The following is a 17,123-nucleotide window of genomic DNA, read 5'->3' as shown; positions in this document are numbered from 1 at the left end:
TGAATCTGCACTGCAGAACGGGTCCCAAACATATGCAGCTCCTTGACACCCAGCATAACATGAATGGTTCATGTGACCAGGGGAATGAGACAACATTTTGACATCATCAAGGAATTGACACATTCTCCATAGTGAAACTGACTTTAAAACAACCAGGATAGAATTAAATACACTGGTCATGGTCAAAAAGTGAGTAAAATTAAAGTAAAAGGGATACAAATTTGGATAGGGACAATTAGGGGCTTGGGAGAAATAATACTCAGTAAGAACTGGCCACAAGTTGGGTAGGGGTAAAGAGAGAGCTGGAGAATCCTGTACATCCACGCTTGACCTGTTGCTTGAAGCATATGTCCTTACATACTTGTAACTTAGAACTCATGATGCTCCTTCAGGAGGAGAAAAGATCAGGTAGATGTTCTCCAAGCAGGGCCAAAACAGAACTGGAAAATAACGGAGTGAAATTGAGTGAGAAGTTGGAGAGAGTACTCCTCCCCCTCAAGGTGTGGACTGTAAGATCCTGGGGGACTCCTACTTTGTCTTTTCTTGCTCATCAGTGAATACTGAATTAAATTACATGATTGGCTGTGCATTTATTTTTAATTTGATTGTTACACTTCTGTTGAGATTCCGCTCTGGGTGAGGATGGTTGACAGGTGACAGGATGGGAAATTGTGGTTTGGTCTTCATTGACCAAATGTTTTATTGATCTGAAAGTCATAAAAGGGACCAAACTTCAGCAGAAATCTAGCAGAGCTGAGAACAGACAACTTGCTATGTGGGAACAGGGAGATAAACAGCTCCCAGAGGACAGAGAAAACAAGAGTGCCTTGAATCCTAGATGACACCTGGGTGTCAAGGCCACCATGTTTTAACTGCTTGGCCTGGGAATGCTGACTCCCTGTACCAGGGATGGAGTGTGGGAAGCCAATTGTTTGAGAGTTTGATGTGGCTTGGGTGGGTACAAATGTTTCAATGACAGGTTTTGTAATTGGTCCATTCAAATGTTAGGTAGGCAATGGTTGGGTTAAATCAGTCTCCATAGACTGCAATGTTAAAAAAAAAATTATAAGAAGTGATTCCCCGAGTGCAGAGATTTGTAGAGGTTTTACATATTGCATTGACTGGTGCCATGGCATCTGAGGTAGACCAGGGAGCATTTACATGGAGATGGTGCTTCTCCCCAGAGTGTAATGGTAATGCTGCTGCACTTTGCACCACTGCTCAGACAGGAGCATGTGTCAGGTCTTATTTGCACTGGATAAAATCTAACCACCCATAAGGGTTATCACTGTGAATAATTTCAGAGTTTGGGAAAGGGGGAAAAAGGGTTAATTAACTCCCTGAACTCCATTTTCTAACATTGCTGTGTCAAAAATAAAATCTCATCTCCCCCTGTGGCTCTTTTGCCAATTACGTGAGAGGGACTCACTTTCTGTTAAAGAGTCTGCCACCCACTTTCCCTAAAGTGCATAAATGTAATCCTTTTGTATTCCATGTATACATGTATACAAATGTAGTCCAACAAAATCAAATATTTTTATTGCTAAAAGTTTATTAATGAAACAGACATGGTTAAAAAATAATAAATTACTTGAGGATCAAAGATAACCAGAGTAAAAGGATGTGCACAGCGTTCTGGATCCAAATAGTTTCTCTTTGGCTCCCCTATACCCTGTTCCCGTGACTCTCTGCTTTGGACACAGGGGCACTGAACCCTGGGGGTCATGTCACCATCAGCCCTGGTTTCCCTCTCCCATGCCCTGATTGGTTGGAGGCCAGCACCTTCCTGACTCTATTAGTGCGACACCCATGGTAGATTCCCAACTGGGGTGCAGACCCTGTTATTCTCAGCTAAATTCAGCTCTCAGCTCGGTCGCCTGGCTGTCATTGACACCAGGAGTAGAGAGACAGAAAGGTAATGGAGGGTCAAATGGAAAGTCTAGCATTTGAATGCTTGTCAGTTAGATGCATATCATTTTTTTATTATTTCTCAGGGACAAATCTCCCCCCTCAAGTAAAATCTTAGCAATTAACAAGCAATTCTGCTTCTCAATAAGTACAGTAAAGTTCACAGTGAAGTCTTGTTAGCCTAAACCTTAGCAAAACACAGCGCACACGTATCAGTCTGTGGATTTGAAATCCAAGGTAAGCCCCAGCTTTCTTACAAAGTTGGTGGGGACCATTAATGCTTGAAGAGAAATCTGAAAATCCAGTAATTAACTGAAAGAGCTGTGCCACAAGATTTCACATTATTACACAAAAACAAACTTCATTATATAAAAAAGTAAACAAAGCAAACACTGCTAACTTAACACCATGTTTTGAAATCACTTCAGCTATAAAACCCGTTCTACCTTTCATGAGGCCCAAAGGTTTACGTTATACGGTGCGAGCTCTTGAAGGTTCATTCACTTTTCCTGGGACCAACCCACGTGCCTCAGCCCTCTGGAATTCACTTTGATTTCTCCTCAGTGTTGCAGCGCCTGTTCTGAGGTACAAGATTTCCTGGGCATCTTTCCAGTGGCTTTTAGCTAATTGGTGCTTAAAAATTACTTCAAGACCTCACAACTGGATTCCACTGCTCAAGCATGAGCCTCACTGCCTTCTTGCCTGGACTTTGACCAGACAGACATTTTCCCCCCGGTTGCTCCCACATCATCTTCACAGCTCTTTCCAAGCTAATTATTGAAGCTGACTGCTTTCTGTTACAAGACTAACTGCCTTTCATTGAAAGGGTCACTGTAGATTTCGTCCTCCAGCTCAAGCTAGGTTGATCGTCCAGTTTCTTTTCCCCTCACCAATGCCAAGGGGGCTGAAAACGATACAAGAACAAATCTGCAATTGCATTCTGTGAGGAACGCCCAGATAAATGAAGCAAAAGAGCCTTCGAACCCCCACTGCCCATCTCCAAGGCAATGTGGCAAACTTTGGGATGTTCCAAACAGAAATGCAAACTAAATATCATTTACCTTCAAAACACATTTTCATTCTGTGATCCTTATGAAATAAGAAATTAGAGTTTGCAACGAGGCTCAAAGAGCATCATTCCACTGGAGGCAAAGTTGTAAGACTGGCCAGTCCAGCAGAAAGAAACGCTCCAATCTTCCCAGTTTGCCAGCTGGCAGAATGTGCAAAATTCAGTCAAGGATGTGACTAACTGCAGCAACAACAGTAGAATTCAAACAGCGCAATAATCACTTGTGAACTCGCTGGTGCTTCCGAAGATTGTATAACCGATTAAATCTCTTCCCACACTCAGAGCAGGTGAATGGTGTCTCCCCAGTGTGAGCTCGCTGGTGTGTCAGCAGACTGGATGTCTGTGTGAATTCCATCCCACACTTTGAGCAGGTGAATGGCTTGTCCCCAGTGTGAACACGCTGGTGTCTCAGGAGGTTGGATGAATCACTGAATCTCTTCCCACATTCAGAGCAGGTGAATGGCTTCTCCCCAGTGTGAACTCGCTGGTGTTTCAGCAGGCTGAATGACTGAGCAAATCCAATCCCACACTCAGTGCAGGTGAATTGCCTCTCCCCAGTGTGAACTCACTGGTGTGAGAGCAGGCTGGATGACTGAGTGAATCCCATCCCACATTCAGTGCAGGTGAACATCCTCTCCCCAATGTGAAGTCGCTGGTGTCTCAACAGGTTGGATGACCGATTGAATCCCTTCCCACACTGAGAACAGGTGAATGGCCTCTCTTCAGTGTGAACTTGCTGGTGGTGTAGTAGGGTGGATAAGTCACTGAAGCCTTTCCCACACTGAGAGCAGGTGAATGGCCTCTCCCCAGTGTGAACTCGCTGGTGTCTCATCAAGTTACATGACTGAGTGAATCCCTTCCCACAATCAGAGCAGGTGAACGGCCTCTCGCTGGTGTGAACTCGCTGGTGTGTCAGCAGGTGGGATGAATGGGTGAATCCCTTCCCACAATCAGAGCAGGTGAATGGCCTCTCCCCAGTGTGAATGCGTCGATGACTTTCCAGCTGACATGGGAATCTGAATCCCTTCCCACAGTCCCCACATTTCCAAGGTTTCTCCATGGTGTGGTTGTCCTTGTGTCTGCAGGTTCGACAATCAGTTGAAGCCTCGTTCACGCACAGAACACGTCTACGGTTTTTCCGCTGCTGTGAATGATGTGATGTTTCTTCAGGCTGTGTAACTGGGTAAAGCTCTTTCCACAGTCAGTGCACTGGAACACTCTCACTCGCATGTGTGTGTGTCGGTGCTTTTCTGGTCAAACTGATGTTAAAAAGGCCGATCATATTCAGGTGTTGATGAATCAAGTGATACTGTCAGATCTTGACATGTTGAGATTTCTGTTCTGAAAATCCTCACCTTCTGATATTCTGTAAAAGGGGTTTACAAAAGTCATCACTGTCAGTACAGGATAGAAATTCAGAAAAACAATTCCAGTTTCTAATGAACATTCTTTTCCCTTGTTCCCAAAAACCTGTAAATATCCATGCCCACACACTCTACTTCCATTTCCACTCTGCTGTACCTAACTTACAACATTCAAGTTCTCCTGAAGGTGTTGACTTGAAACATGGGGATGTGAGGAAGAACTTTTATGTAGGCAGTGAGTGGTTATGACCTGGAACTTGCTGCCCATGAGGGTGGTGGAAGCAGAGATGATCTATGATTTTAAAATGAAATTAGGTGGGCACTTGAAAGAAATAAGCTTGCAGGGCTACAGGGATATAGAGGGGGAATGGGACTGAGTGTATTGCTCGACAGAGTCGGTATTGAATTGAGTTGCTGTATGGACTCCTTCTGTGCCTTAATGATCCTATGATTGGAAATATATACAGCAGAACATTACCAGACTAGAAATAAAATTAACGTACTTGATTAGAGAACCATAAACAATACCTATCATATACATATAGCATGCAGATCCAGCCAAGCTGTTGCAGTGCAGCTACCCGACTATGTCAAATTTGCCCTGTTAAGTCCTGTACACAAAAAGCAGGACAAATTGAATGCGGCCAATTACCGCCCCATCAGTCTACTCTTGATCATCAGTAAAGTAATGGAAGGGGTCATCAACAGGGCTATCAACTGGCACTTGCTTAGAAATAACCTGCTCATTGAGACCCAGTTTGGATTCCACCAGGGCCACTCAGCTCCTGACCTCAATATAGCCTTGGTTCAATCATGGACAAAAGATCTGAACTCCTGAGGTGAGGTGAGAGTGACTGCCCTTGGCATCAAGACTGCATTTGACCAAGTGTGGAGTCAAGGAGCCCTGGTAAAACTGGAGTCAATGGAAATCAGGGGGAAAACTCTCCAGTGGTTGGAGTCATACCTAGCACAAAGGAATGTGGTTGTAGTTGTTAGAGGTCAACCATCTCAGCTCCAGGACATCACTGCAGGAGTTCCTCAGGGTAATGTCCTCGGCCCAACCATCTTCAGCTGCTTCACCAGTAACCTTCTTTCCATCGTAAAGTCAGAAGTGGGGACGTTTGTTGATGATTGCACAATGTTCAGCAGCAATCTTGACTCCTCAGATACTGAAATAGTCCATGTCCAAATGCAGCAAGACCTGGACAATATTGAGGCTTGGGCTGACAAGTGGCAAGTGACATACGTGCCACTCAAATGTCAGACAATGACCATCTCCAACAAGAGAGAATCTAACCATCGCCCCATAACGTTCAATGGCATTACCGTCACTGAATCCCCCACTGTCAACATCCTCGGGGTTGCCATTGACCAGAAATGGAGCTAGACTAGCCATGTAAATACTGTGGCAACAAGAGCAGGTCAGAGGCGAGGAATCCTGTGATGAGTAACTCACCTCCTGACACCCCAAAGCCTGTCCATCATCTGCAAGGCACAAGTCAGGGGTGTGATGGAACACTCCCCACTTGCCTGGATGAGTGCAGCTCCCACAACACTCAAGAAGCTTGACACCATCCAAGACAAAGTAGCCCACTTGATTGGCACCACATCCACAAATATTCACTCTCTCCATCACTGATGCACAGTAGCAGCAGTGTGTACCACCTACAAGATGCAGTGCAGGAATTCACCAAGGCTCCTTAGATAGCACCTTCCAAATCCATGACCAGGACCATCTAGGACAAGGGCAGCAGATAGATAGGAACACCACCACCTGGAAGTTCCCCTCCAAGTCACTCACCATCCTGACTTGGAAATATATCGCCGTCCCTTCACTGTCACTGGGTCAAATTCCTGGAACTCCCTTCCTAACAGCACTGTGGGCGTACCTGCACCACATGGACTGCAGCAGTTCAAGAAGGCAGCTCACCCACCAGTTTCTCAAGGGCAACTCGGGATGGGCAATAAATGCTGGCCCAGCCAGCGAAGCCCACGTCCTGTGAATGAATAAAAAAAACTAGACAGATCCCTGTCTTATTTTAATTTACTCTCTACTTAAATGCTGGTCATCTCCTGCGAAGCCACCCCTTTAATTGTGAACATTGCAAAAGAGACTATCCTTTTAGCAAGGCAAATAAATGTGTCAAGCTGAGGGAGCAAAGCATGTCAATGTCTCAAGAGAGAGACCTGGGCCAACCTTTCCAGAGTCTGCACCCTCCCTGGATTCACTTCCTTGCCTTTTAGTTCCTGCAAGTCAACAACTTACCCCCAGAATTAGAAAAGAAATGGTCAGAGGGAAACACTGATTTCCTCACAGATGTTGCCCAGAGGAGGAAGTTTCAGTCTGAAGCTCATTGTCCAACTTCCGCATTGTGACGGACAATGGAACACTGCCTGAATCAGCCAATAGGAATCACTCTGCTCCGCGGTGACGTGCTCGGGTTCCAGTCTGCAGGCCAGGCGCGCGGACACGGGATCCCCGCCCCCACCCATTGTTCCTCCTCCTCCGACACATTCTCCAGCCGAGGTTTCCAGGTAACCGGCTGACGGCTCCGGCCAGAGCGAGAAGCCGCTCGACGAACTCCCCCTCCCCCAATCATTCTCTATGGCGGCTGGCTGGGCCAAAAAGAGATCGAGAGCGACTGCTGACTGCAGCCGCACAGCGCCTGCTCCGGACTGCTCGGGCCAGCAGCTGTTTCTGCGCCTGCGCGCTGGGCTGCCAGCTGGGGGAGGGGAGGAGACTTGACAAAATGTCTTCACTTTATTTTCTTCCAAGTCCTGTAGTCTGATTTCATCAGCTCAGCGTTTGTATTTCGTTTCACACACACAAAAACTTCCTCCTCTGTTCAACATCTGTGAGTAAAACACTCTATTTCCTTGGCCTGGGAAATACAGAGAGTTGTGGGACTCTGTAACTGGAATTAATGCCAAATATGCTGAGGGGGGAAATGCTGGTGATTTTGTGGAGCCTGTTTTTTATTGTATGAGCTGTTTAAAGTCCAACTTATCCTGTCTATTCAAATCCTGTTTGCCTGTTAATGCAGCCTTCATTTATGTTCCTTTTAGCTTGATTGCTACAGTAAAAATTTTAAAAAGTGAAACCTTGTCCTTCAGTTTATTCCATTGGGGTTGCCTGGGAATTTGTTTATTAACCTTATTGGTCTTCACATGATAATAACAGCAGAGATGTGTCCAGTGTTGTTATATAGTACATATTAGATATATTATTTATGTTTCAGCAGTAAAGTATGTTTATAATTATTTATATTTTTGTAATATAGTACTATAACTACGTTATATATTTCCAGTCAGAGAGACATTACAGTTTGACAACTTGAGTCCATGTCAACACTCTGGAGACAAATCTAGTCAGACCATTACCCCTCTATATCCCTTGTTCCTAGAAGTTTATTTCCTTCAAGCGTCCATCCAATTTCATTGTGAAATCCTTGATAATCTCTGCTTCCACCATCCTCGTAGGCAGCGAGTTCCAGATCATGACCGCTCGCTGCCAAAGGAAACTTCTTCCTCACATTCCCCCTGTATCTCTAATCAAGTGACATAATCCTCTATATCACTCACATTTTTAGTCCGTAATATAGACATCTATAGAGGCTAGCAGCCTGCATGAAGATTTTCAGGTCTCTGTGTTCAGGACAGGAATGCAGTGAGCATGAATCTGTAAATCAGCATGAATTCAGGAGAATTGGGAGGGTGTATATTAGGTACAGCAGAGTGAGAATATAGGGAGAGTGTGTGGGATGGAGATTTACAGCTTTTGGGTAATGAGAGGTGAAAGAATGTTCCATAGAAATTAGAATTGCCTGTTCTGAATTTCTAACCTGTACTGACAGTGATGACTTTGTAAACTCCTTTTGCAGGATATTAGAAGTGGATGACTTGCAGAGAGAAATCTCCAATGGAACATCATGTCCAGATCTGACAGAGTCACTAAATTCATCAGGACCTGAATTTCATCAGTGTTTGAATCAAGAAGGAAAAATGTTTGTCTGCTTCAAAACGTTTTAAACATCAGGGTGACTGGAAAAGCACCAAGATACACACATCCACACACACCTCAGTGAGAGTGTTCTAGTGCACTGACTGTGGAAGCTTAAACCAATTATACAGCCTGAAAGAACATCGCACCATTCAGACGGGAGAGACCATACACCTGTTCTGTGTCTGGATGAGGTTTCAACTGATCTTCTAACCTGGAGAGACACAAGAATACCCACATCCTGGAGAAACCATGGAAATGTCGGGACTGTGGGAAGGGATTCCCCTCCTCATCTGCGCTGGAAACTCATCAACGCATTCACACTGGAGAGAAGCCATTCACATGCTCAATGTGTGGGAAGGGATTCACTCAGTCATCCCACTTGCTGACACACCAGCGAGTTCACAGCGGGGAGAGGCCATTCACCTGCCCTGAGTGTGGGAAAGAATTCAGCGATTCATCCACCTTGCGGAAGCACCAGCGAGTACACGCTGGGAAGAGACCATTCACCTGCTCTGATTGTGGGAAAGGATTCATTCAGTCATCACATCTGGTGACACACAGGCAGGTTCACACGGGGGAGAGGTTGTTCACCTGCTCCATATGTGGAATGGGATTTACTCAGTCATCTCACCTGCTGAGACACCAGCGAGTTCACACCGGGGAGAGGCCATTCACCTGCTCTGACTGTGGGAAGGAATTCACTCAGGTATCCAATCTGCTGAGACACCAGCGAGTTCACACCGGAGAGAAGCCTTTCACCTGCTCTGAGTGTGGGAAGGGGTTCAGTGATTCATCCAGCCTGCGGACACACTGGCGAGTTCACAGCAGGGAGAGGCCCTTCATCTGCTCTGACTGTGGGAAGGGATTCACTCAGGTATCCAACTTGCTGAGACACCAACGAGTTCACAAGTAGTTACAGGGGTTAGATTCTGCTGTTATTGCTGCTGTAAATCACATCCAGAACTGAACAATATTCACTCTGACAGTTGGTGAAGTGGGAGGGTTGGAGAGTTTCTTTCTGCTGGCCTGGCCGGTCTCACAACTTTGCTCCCAGTGGGCTGATGCTCTTTGAGCCTGGGAGTGCACATTTCCACTGAAATGATCTGCAAAAACAGATGAAGGACATTTATTTTATCTTGGATAGTAAATAGTGTTCTGCCCACCACTACAGGTAGATTTAAAATAAATACATTTGTCTCTGTTCCATTGAGTCTACAGCACAGGCCAGGCCAGTCGGCTCAATTGGTCTTTGTCATTATCTATGTTCCTCATGATCCTCCACCCACCCCTCTTCATCTCCCCCTATCAGCATATCCTTCCATCCCTTTTTCCCTCATGTATGTATCTAGCTTCCCCTTAAATATATTCATGTTATTCACCTCAACCACTCGCTGTGTTAGTGAGTTCCACATCCTCATCACTCGCTGGGTAAAGAGAAAAGCAGCCCCAGCTTTTCTTGAAGGTTAAATGTTCTCAGTTCTGGTATTATTCCTGTGAATCTTTGTAGCCTCTTCTCCAGTGCCTTTATTTCCTTTTTCTAAATGGAGATCACAAATGTTGACAGTCCTCCCAGTGTAGTCTAACCATGGTTCTAAACAAGTTAAACATAACCTCCCTGCTTTTCAATTCTATCCCTCTGGAAAGGAACCCTATATATAGGCCCCACACTTTAGGAAAGATATTAAGTTCTGAGAGAGGGTGCAGAGGAGATTTATGAGAATGGCACCAAGGATGAGGGACTTCAGTTCATTGGAGAGACTGGAGTTCCAGATTGTACCACTTACTGTGTAAAATTATTCTTCCTCACATTCCCCTCTTTCGCATCTCTTTCCCAAAACCTTAAATCTGTGTCCCCTCATCTTTGCACCATCACCTAATGGGAACAGCTTTTCTTCATCCACCTTATCTAAATCCATTATAAACTTGTACACCTCTATCAAATCTCCCCTCAATCTCCTTTGCTCCGAGGAGAACAACCCAGCTTCTCCAACCTAACCTTGTTGAAAAAATCCCCCATCCCTGGAACCATTCTGGTAAAACTCCTCCACATTCTCTCAAGGCCCCTCACATCCTTCCTAAAGTGTGGTGACCAGATCTGGACTCAATACTCTAGTTGTGGCCTAACTAGAACTTTAGAAAGGGTCAGTATACCTTCACTGCTTTTGTTCTCAATACCCCAATTCCTGAAGCCCAAGATCCTGTTTACTTTGCTAATTCCTCTCTCACTCTGTCCTGCCACCTTCAATGATCACTGCACATGAACCCCCAGGTCCCTCTGTTCCTGCTCACTCTTTAGAACTGTGCCATTAAGCCTATGTTGCCTCTCCCTAATCCTTCTGCCAAATCACATCACCTCACACTTCTATGTATTAAATTCCATCTGCCACAAAGGGGAGATTTAAGTGTTAAACTAAACATACAGAGAAGAGGAGGCACTGCTTTCTTTAATATAACACCCACAATTGAAGATGACCCCCGCCTCCCTTTTAAATGCACACGAGGTTCATAGGGCACAGAAGGAGGCTGTTCGGCCCATCATGCTCATGCTGGGTCTTTGAAAGAGCTATCCAAATAATCCTGTAGCCCTGACATTTTCCTTTCCTTATGAGAATCTGTCCAATTCCCTTTTGAAGGATACAGTTGAATTTGCTTCCAGCAGGTTTTCAGGCAGTGAATTCCAAATCACAACAACTCGCTGCGTGTTTAAAATAATTTTGGATGTATTGTGTTTAGATTTTCAGAAAGGGTTTGAAAAGGTGTTACAGACGAGGATATAATACAAAATTAGGTTTTAATCTACATTAATGATTTAGATGAGAGCTCTGAGTGTAATGTGTCCAAGTTTGCTGACAATTAAAAAATGACTTACATTCCTGCAGGGACTTTCACCACCACAGGATCCCAAAGTGCTTTACAGCCAATGAAGTGCTTTCTGAATTGAAGCCTTTGTCATAATGTAGGAAACGCAGCAACTAATTTGTACACAGCAAGACCCCTCAAACCTCTGAGAGATCAGTCAGCGCCCTCGGTTTCACATCTCATTCAATAGATGGCAGCTCTAACACAGTGCGACACTTCCTCTGCTGGCGCTAGGAACATGGGCTTTGATTTTGGCGCTCAGGTCCCTGGGGTTGGATTTGGTCCCACAACCTTCCGACTCAGAGGTGAGAGGGCTGCACACTGAACCACGACTAACACTATAGACAGTGCAAATTAGAAAGAGAAAGTTACTCTTTAAATGCCCCCACACTCTGCCTCCAGTGTCTAAACCTAACAACAAGAATCCCAGTATAAATAACATGTATTTTACTAACAAATGTCTTCACTCAGAGGGTGGTGAATCTTTGGAATTCTCTGCCCCAGACAGCTGTGCGGGGTCAGCTGTTCAGTATGACTGAGATCGATAGATTTCTACATCTTAAAAACATCAAGGGACACAAGGATAGTGCAGGGAAATGGTGTTGAAGTAGAAGTTGAGCCATTGAATATATTGAATGGTGGAACGGGCTTGAAGGGCTGAATGGCCTCCTCCTGCTCCTATTCCTTATGTTCTTAAATGTTGAAGTGTTGGTTTGGAGCCGTAGGTTTCGACTTCCCATTTGAGCCTCTGACACCTTTCTGTCTCTCTACTGCTCATGTCAATGACAGCCAGGCGACAGAGCTGAGGTCTAAATGTAAATGAGAGTAACGGGGCCTGGGCCCCCATTGGGAAACTGCCGTGGGTATCGTACTAATAGAGAGACAGGGAGGTGCTGGAGGACTGACTGGGAAATGAGCCTCCAACCAATTGGGGCACGTGAGGGGGAAACCGGGATTAATGGTGACACAACCCCTTGTTGGACCTGGAATCAGGAGAAAGAAGAACCATAGTTATGGTAAGCTTCCTGACCATGATGGTACATACAACAGCTAACCAGGCAAGTTGTTGTGATTAAGCTTTAGAAACATACCCTGTGTAAACTAGTTCTCCGAAGCTGTGGGTTTGTCAACTGGGGCAGTGAAACTCGGCGTCTAACAGCCACAGTGACCTCTAATATTGGGTATAACCCTGTTGTATACAAAGCAGACCTATCTGATGCTGGATTATTGTGATGGAATTGAATCAATTAATGGTCAGATTAACTCAATCAATTAATGGTCAAATTAACTCTATCAGTTAATAACATTGATTCAAGCAGTGTTTACTCTGTTAATCTGTTCATAAAATGGTGTTAGTTAATGCATATCTGTGTCTGGTCTTAATTTCATTACTTGTTTTTGTTACTATTCAAGAACAGTGGAGAGAAAGACAGAGTTAACGTTTCGAGTCCGTATGACTCTTCTTCAGAGTCTGTCAGACCTGCTGAGTTTTTCCAGCACTTTTTGTTTTTGTTTCAGATTTCCAGCATCTGCAGTATTTTATCTTTATCTGATCCAAGTACAGTGTTTACTCTGTTAATCTGTTAATAAAATGGTGTTAGTTAATGCATATCTGTATCTGGATTCAATTTCATTACTTATTTTATGTTACAGACTGGGGTCTCAGTATTGATCTCCTTTCTCTCTTGCTCTTTCTCTCTCACCTTATGTTTCTCTTTGTACACTGATTGGGGTCTCGCTCAACCCTTGTTACTGTCAATATAAATCCTCATTTAAAAAGGCATGAATTAACCAAGGACTCACCAGTATGGATTTGTTCAGGGAAGGTCGTATCTGACTAAATCGACTGAATTTTTTGAGGACGTGACAAGGAAGGTTGATGGGGGTAGTGCATTTGAAGTAATCTTTATGGATTTTAGAAAGGCTTTAGATAAGCTCCCACATGTCAGATTAATCAGTGAATTAAACACTCATGGGATCCAAGGGAAAGTAGCAAGTTTGACCCCATATTGGCTCAATGACAGGGAACAAAGGATAATGGTCTGCAGATATTTTTGTGAGTGGAAGGCTGTTTCCAGTGGGGTTACATAGGTAACAGTATCAGGTCCTTTGCTGTTCATGGTACAGATCAATGAATTAGACTTAAACGTAGGGTTATGATTCAGAAGTTTGCAGATGAGGCACAAATTGGCCATGGGTTTGATAGTGAGGAAGAAAGCTTTAGGCTGAATGGACTGGTCAGATGGGCAGTAAAGTGACAAATGGAATTCAATCCGGGGAAATGTGAGGTAATGAATTTGGAGAAGGCTAACAAGGCAAGGGCATACACAATAAATGGTAGGATACTGAGAAGTATAGAGGGACCTTGAAGGGTATGGCTACAGATCCCTGAAGGTAGCAGCACAGGGTGATGTTGAGGTGAATAACATAGATACATTTAAGGGGAAGCTGTATAAACACACGGCGGAGCAATGAACAGAAGGATACGCTGATCAAGTTAGATGGGAGCAGGATCAAATGAAGTATAAGTACTGGCATGGATCTGTTGGGTTGAATGGCCTGTTTCTGTGCTGTATATTCAATGTAATTTAGCCTGGTATTGCCTTTAACTCTGACATAGCCCATCCTGGGTTAAAGAGAAATAGTTTTACTCACAAAAGACCATTTCAGCTCATTGTTTCCAGCTATTGTCCAATCAATGCCTCTTGTCAGTCACAGGTCCAGGTGAGGAGCCAAGGCATTCAATTCAACTACCATCATCTCGTGTGATTTGTCGCAATATGTCTTGGAAGCTCAGAATTTTAGCAAATGGACTGAAATTATTTAAATTTACTGGGTCCCAATTATTTCCTGAACCAATTATTACTTTTCAGCCAGTCTTATTCAAATTGGAAAGTTCATTCAGGACAAAGCAGACCATTGGATTGTCACCCCATCCACCACCTTAAATATTCACTCCCTCCAGCACCAACACACAGTGACTGCAATGTGTACCATCTACAAATGCTCCACAGCAACTTTCCAAGCTTGCTTCAACAGCATCTTCCAATCCCACAGCCTCGAATGACAAGGGCAACAGACACATGGGAACAGCAGCACTTGCAATTCTCCTGTGAGTGACACACCATCCTGACTTGGAACTATATTGCTTAGGGTGTGCATGAAAACCCCATCAGCTCAAATTCTGTGTGTATGCAAACCGCTTTGCTCAGGGTCTGTGCAAACAGAATGGAATGATGGCTTCGCTGGCTGGGCATCTATTGCCCATCCCTAATTGCCCTTGAGAAGGTGGTGGTGAGCTGCCTTCTTGAACCACTGCAGTTCATGTGGCGTAGGTACACCCACAGTGCTGTTATGATTCAGAAGTTTGCAGATGAGGCACAAATTGGCCATGGGTTTGATAGTGAGGAAGAAAGCTTTAGGCTGAATGGACTGGTCAGATGGGCAGTAAAGTGACAAATGGAATTCAATCCGGGGAAATGTGAGGTAATGAATTTGGAGAAGGCTAACAAGGCAAGGGCATACACAATAAATGGTAGGATACTGAGAAGTATAGAGGAGTTCCAGGATTTTGATACAGTGACAGTGAAGGAACAGCGATATATTTCCAAGTCAGGATGGTGAGTGACTTGGAGGGGAACTTCCAGGTGGTGGTGCTCCCATCTATCTGCTGTCCTTGTCCTTCTAGATGGTAGTGGTCCTGGGTTTGGAAGGTGCTGTTGAAGGAGCCTTGGTGAATTCCTGTGGTGCATCTTGTAGATGGTACACACTGCTGCTACTGCGCGTCGGTGGTGGAGGGAGTGAATGTTTGTGGATGTGGTGCCATTCAAGTGGGCTGCTTTATCCTGGATGGTGTGAAGCTTCTTGAGTGTTATGGGAGCTGCACTCATCCAGGCAAGTGGGGAGTATTCCATCACACTCCTGACTTATGCCTTGTAGATGGTGAACAGGCTTTGGGGAGTCAGGAGGTGGGTTACTCATCGCACTATATCTAGCCTCTGACTTGCTCTTCTAGCCATAGTATTTATATGGCTAGTCCAGTTCAGTTTCTGGTCAATGGTAAACCCCAGGATGTTGGTAGTGGGGGATTTAGTGATGATAATGCCATTGAAGATCAAGGGGCGATGGTTGGATTCTCTCCTGTTGGAGATGGTTGTTGCCTGACACTTGTGTGGCACGAATGTTACTTGTCACTTGTCAGCCCAAAAAGATATTGTCCAGGTCTTGCTACATTTGGACATGGACTACCTGTGTATGTACACAAACTCCTTTAGAACAGAGTCCTTGTGTATCCTGGCTCCTTTTAGCTCAGTATCCCCTTGTTCAGCCCGTCCTGCTGGACCCTGGGCAGGTTTCTAGTTGACCATTTCCTGATCTTTAGCCAATATCCTCTGGTCCCTAGCTATGTCTATATTTTTAAATATGCGCTGTTTGTACATTAAGATCCTGAGCTGAAACTTGAGATTGGCTTACATGTTAAAAACGCCTCATCTCAACCTAAGTTACAAATGCTGAAGCGCCCAATCTTAGAAATAAGTATTTAATTGGCTGAAGGTTGGGAGATGTTAGGCTTTATCACAAGAGGATTTGAGTACAGGAGTAGTGAAGTCTTGCTTCAATTGTATAGAAGCTTGTTTAGACCGCATCTGGAGTACTGAGTGCAGTTTTGGTCCCCTTACCTCAGAAAGGATATTATTGCTGTAGAGGGAGTGCAATGAAGGTTCTCCAGCCTTGTTCTGGGGATGGCAGGATTGTCTTATGAAGAGAGACTAGGCAACCTTGGCCAGCATTCTCTAGAGTTTCGAAGAATGAGAGGTGATCTCATTGAAACCTACAAAATACTGAAAGAAATAGACAGGGTAGATGCGGGTTAGATGTTTCCCCTGGTCGTGGAGCCTGGAACCAGGGGACACAATTTCAAAATAAGGAGAAGCCACTTAGGACCGAAATTAGGAGAAATTTCTTTATTCAAAGGGGGGGAGTCTTTGGAATTTTCAACCCTGAAGGGCTATGGAAGCTCAGTCATTGAGTATGTTGAAGGTAGAGATTGATAGATTTCTGATTAACAATAATGTAAAGGGTTATGGGGACAGTGTAAGTAAAAGGCATCGAAGCATTCGATCAACCATGATCGTATTGAATGATGGAGCAGGCTCGATGGGCTTAATGGCCTTCTCCTGTTCCAATGTTCCTATGTTCCTGTGTTGTATGATGCAAGTTATTCACACACAATGTACAGTACAGAACCAGGCTATTCAGTCTATGTCATTTGTACTGGACATGAACTTCCTCCCACTTTACTTCAGCAAATCTCACCTTTCTTCCTCAAGTGCTTATGCAGCTTCCCCTTACACACATCTATGATATTCACCTCAATCACTCTGTGCGGTAGCCAGTCCCACATTCTCACCACTCTCTGGGTGAAGAAGTTTATTTTCTTAACACTCTTCATGCCCCTTTTAATTGTTGCCTATTTTCTCAGCTCGATCTGCTGATCCTGAAATGGGGCAAATGACACTTCACATCACTTCCCCGAACAGCATGCCTCAGTCAGCCTCATACTCTTGCCTCTGAGTCTGAATGTCGTGGGTTTGAGTCCCCACTCCACAGACTCAAGTCCCCCAAAACCCTGGGCTGACACTCTTTCAGTCTTCAGATGCCAGGTTCCAAAGCTCTGGAGTTCCCTCCCTTAACCCATTCACTTCTCCCTCCTCTTTTAAGACTCTTCTTAAAACCTACCTTTTCATCTCTCAGTGACATCAAGGACTTGACAAACTGTTTGTCCAAAACAAAGCTGATTTATTTGACATTACCAGAATATTAAACTCCAGCCCAGTTATAGGGATTAATAACATCAGCAGAAACAGACCCCAACTCTTAGAATGAATATGGTTCAATCATGGATGTGATTAACAGCAGC

At 44.5% G+C, this 17,123-nt stretch overlaps 1 pseudogene across 1 annotated transcript in view; it reads left to right on the top strand.

Moving 5' to 3' along the window:
• The window catches only part of LOC144698401 (uncharacterized), a 62,731-nt pseudogene that overhangs the window by 37,750 nt on the left and 7,858 nt on the right, over nucleotides 1-17,123 (top strand). Inside the window, exons 6-7 of the transcript XR_013580512.1 lie at nucleotides 2,111-2,125; nucleotides 8,639-9,185. The product of XR_013580512.1 is annotated as an uncharacterized LOC144698401 (transcript). The remainder of the gene's footprint in view (nucleotides 1-2,110; nucleotides 2,126-8,638; nucleotides 9,186-17,123) is intronic.

Source organism: Cetorhinus maximus, chromosome 23, assembly GCF_964194155.1.
Source record: "Cetorhinus maximus chromosome 23, sCetMax3.hap1.1, whole genome shotgun sequence".
NCBI classification, from domain to species: Eukaryota; Metazoa; Chordata; class Chondrichthyes; order Lamniformes; family Cetorhinidae; genus Cetorhinus; species Cetorhinus maximus.
Note: the sequence above shows the minus strand (reverse complement) of the source record. Positions and strands in the feature narration are given on the sequence as shown.